At 48.8% G+C, this 3,956-nt stretch overlaps 1 pseudogene; it reads right to left on the bottom strand.

Annotated features, from left to right (window-relative positions):
* Positions 1-379: 379 nt before the first annotated feature.
* LOC132654438 (small nucleolar RNA SNORA17) lies at positions 380-503 on the bottom strand (annotated as a pseudogene).
* Positions 504-3,956: the final 3,453 nt, after the last annotated feature.

The following is a 3,956-nucleotide window of genomic DNA, read 5'->3' on the forward strand; positions in this document are numbered from 1 at the left end:
CTGTTTCTCTTTCTCTTTCATTTCTCCACCACTTAGTTGCTCATTTTAGTGGCACAGTGTCGTCCGGGAACTCTGGGTATCTGAGGTTATCTCTGGAATACTATGGCCTGCTCATGCATTATGGCATGGGGCAGTAGTCATGATCTGCACCCCGAGGCCTGCAAAGTGTAAAACTAGTGGTCATCTCGGGCTCGCTCCTCACCTGGGTCCACCCACATGGCTCCATGTGAGCATCCTTTCTCTTGCACTCACTCCTGCAAGGAGCCCATGATCCCAGGCAGGGTTCTTCTAGTCTCTTGCTTGCTTCTCACCCTGGGAGCTCATCTGGGCCTGAGCAGAGCTAGACTGTTGGTCATCCCAGTTTTGCTTCTTTTTAGGGAGTGTTAGGCTACTAATCACTCAGATGCCCACAGGTCAGAACACTGAAAGTGCACATAGCCTCTCTCTCTCCTCTTTGCCACCTGCTGATGCTCATGTGACAGAGCAGAGCCTCTAGGGGCATCCCTGATGTCTCTAGGGGCAACCCTGAAAAGACAGGACAATGACAGGGACAGTCTCCTGCCTCAACATTAAGTCTGTTTCATGTATATTGTCTTGCTGTTGCTGAGTCCTCCCCTCCTATCACTATCCTGAATTTCTCATTGATGTGAGGCTCCAGTCAAGCCACGCTTTGCTCCCATTTGTGCTTGCATCACGATGTGCCGTCATCCACTCCTTTAACAGAGGCCAAGCCATTGAAGCTGCCTGATCTAAACCACGAGCTTAATAAACATTTCTCTCTGTAAGTCAACTGCTGTGGTGTTTTACTGTAGTAATGCAAGACTGCCTGATATGTGATGTCAGCTTATTGAGAGCTTTTGGGTTATCTCTACTGTATTTCCTGACCAATACACAATGGCAGTAATTTTTCAAATTAGCCCAAACCAGAATAACAAAGAAAGCACCCTACCATTAAAAAAAAAAAAAAAAAAAGAATGGCACATGGGTTTTATACTGTTCTGGACTTTAGGTGTCACAATAGTATGGAGCAAAGAAACTTTAAGCCTATGTTCATACCTGTGTCCCCCCAAAAGCATTTCCAGGGTTCAAGCCTACTTGAACTGGTTCAAACTCAGTTTTCTTCACTTGCTCAAGTGGAGTAAATCTGTATCTCCTGACCATAACATGGAGACGGGGTCACATTCATCTGTCATTTTCCCTAGCAATGCTATTCCTGCCCCACCTCCACCTCACCCCCTCCCCAACCTCAGAATGTTCCCAATGGCCTTTTGCCCACTGGGTTCACACTGCATTCTATTCCTCATCTCTTCTGATGAGGAAGTGTCCCCATCTGTCTCCTCTAAGCCTCCTCTCTGACAGTAAAACAGAAGACCACCTTTCACCCGTGCCTGTCCTCGGGGATTATCTGTTGGCATTCCTCAGGCCCTTGTGAGGGTGGGAGCATGCTCCCCTGCTCTGAGCCTTTCCTCCTCTCCCTTATAGTGCACCTGGGCAGGCAGCAGGCATGGAGGAGCAGGGAGGCAACCTGAGCTTCAGCCAAGGCCTTCCCTCCAATGTGGTTTTTGCTGTCCAGATGGAGAGTCATATAAACAAGAAGTCTCTGTTCTCCATCCGGGTGTCAGCCTGTGCCTGGCTCTCGGGCATCCGTGAGCTGTGGCTGTGATCTCCGTTTATAGTTGGGACTCCTCTGAGAGCTAGAAATGGGCTCTGTGTAAACACTCTGCGCATGTCCTAACAGACTGGAGAGTGAACACTTGCGCCTATGCTGCTGGAGGGCACAACAAAGACGGGGCTGGCCTTCCTCCATGCCAGTCATACAGGGACACATCCAACCAGATCCCTCCACCAGGATTTTCTCTTTGAGAAGGAAGGCAAGTGTCATCAGCCTGATTCTCTCTCTATCCTCTCCCTCCATTCTATGCTTGTGATCTTGGGACTCTATGCTTGGGATCTTGTCGCCTTGAATACCAGAAACAACAGGACCCCGTGAGGACTCTTTTGTAAGGAATATAGATGTTTCCGTCTGTCCATGGCTCAAGAATTTACTGAGTGACTGTGTCGGTGGCATTGGGAACGACTTGCCACATAGACCTGAGTCCCTTTTGCCAGCTGGTGATTGTAAATGTCAACTCACAGATCCCACATTATACATCACAATAGGTATGTAATATGCATGTACATATGTATATGTGTACATTACTTATGTATGTATGTGTGACAGAATGGTCACAAGAGGGTTAGAGAAGCTGCCACAGAACAGAAGTGAAGTCTCTCAAAAAGGCCTCACTAAGAGGTAGAAGGAGGCTGACAGAAAGGCCAAGCAAGTTTCTTCAGGCATTAGGTAACCCATCCTACAGGCAGTGCTAGGAGCCCCAGTGTAGAGTCAAGTCAGGAGGTCAGAATTAAGCTGGGCCTCAAGGATGACCCATGCTGTCCTGATTGGATGAAAGACTGTAAAGTTCATACAGGCAAAGTACGGAACAGGATCCAGGTGGACAGACAGACAGACAAATGATGGCAACTGGAGCCGGCCACCTCAACAGCAGTGACTAAGCTGAAACTCCCTGGAGTCTGGATTTCTCTGCCTGTCAGTCCCTTGACACACATCCTAGAGGTCAGCTGACAGGTTCTCAGGGGCCATCCCCATCTCAGTGTCTCCCTCTGGGTGGGGACTGCAATCCCCTGCCTTGCTCTGGGGTGTTTGACCATTTTTTGGTCCTGCTTTTCCTGATACAGTTTTAACTATACTCACGTGCTCATCTGGTCCCAATTTACTCGGGTAAATTTAGAGGGGGCATCCTTTCAGGAGTAAGTAATTGATCAGTCTGTGCCTGTTGGGTGGCGCTGGACAGGTGGTGTTATTTTTGTGTCCACCAAGGTGCAGCGTCATCCTGCCTCTGGGATGGCACTCAAAATGGTATCAAATGCTGCTTCTGAAATGGAGTCTCCCAAGGCAAGGCAGCCTGAGAAGCTACTGTTTTACACAGCATGGAGTAACATAGAGCGGGGCACAGCCTGAACTCAACAAGGACAGATCAAAAAGCATCTGTATCGAATGGGACTCAAACAGCTCCCCAGCAGCTGGGAAGCCTGCTGAGCAGACTCTTCCCACTGTGACGGCCCTCTCCTGAGGCTGACTAATCAGCTCACAGAACCAGGTGGCTCTCCTAAAGTGACAACAGCACAGGCAACTTCTCCAGACCACCTTAGAGAAACGAAAGGGAGGTAGTGACAGACCAGATTGTTCCTCACCCAGGACTGCTTAATTACGCATAGCTTTTGACCCTTGCCCCAGCTCTTCCCCCATTTAAACCTAAATGCCCTAAAGGCAGAATTGGGGTCACCAGACCCTTTTATTTGCTCCTCTTCCTCCATGTGGCCACATTAAACAACTCTCTTCTCTGTGCTTTTCTCCATTATTTATCTCCCTTGTTTTATTGTTTGGGGTATGATTGTTGCTGCTGCTGCTGTGCTTTCTCCTCCTCCTCTTCCTCCTCCCCCTCCTCCTCCTCCTCCTTCTCCTTCTTCTCCTCCTTTTCTTTGAGACATGATCTAATGAAGCCCAGTGTGGCCTCAGACTCACTATGTGGCCTGGACTAGCCTTGAACCTCTTGCCCTTGCCTCTCAGGGTCTGGGATTACAGGAATGTGCCACCATGGCCTGCTCACTTGATTCTTTAACTGGCATGTTGAGAATGAGTGGCACGGCCTAGACTTTGGGGCACTGTTGAAACCTATGTTACTTTTTCAGTACCCGAGGTCATTGTTCTTCTATAGCTGGTCATCTCAACATCTGGGATCCTCGCTCATGACAACTGCGTGACTAAATCAATCACTGAATGGTCAGTGAGTGAATGTGCACACCACGACAATTAACATAGTATATGATCTCTGTGCAGATTCTCTGCCTTAACCCCCTCAACTTCAGTCACCATTGTAGGGGAGCTGTACCCAGTC

The sequence above is a fragment of the Meriones unguiculatus genome, chromosome 5 (assembly GCF_030254825.1).
Source record: "Meriones unguiculatus strain TT.TT164.6M chromosome 5, Bangor_MerUng_6.1, whole genome shotgun sequence".
Classification (NCBI taxonomy): domain Eukaryota; kingdom Metazoa; phylum Chordata; class Mammalia; order Rodentia; family Muridae; genus Meriones; species Meriones unguiculatus.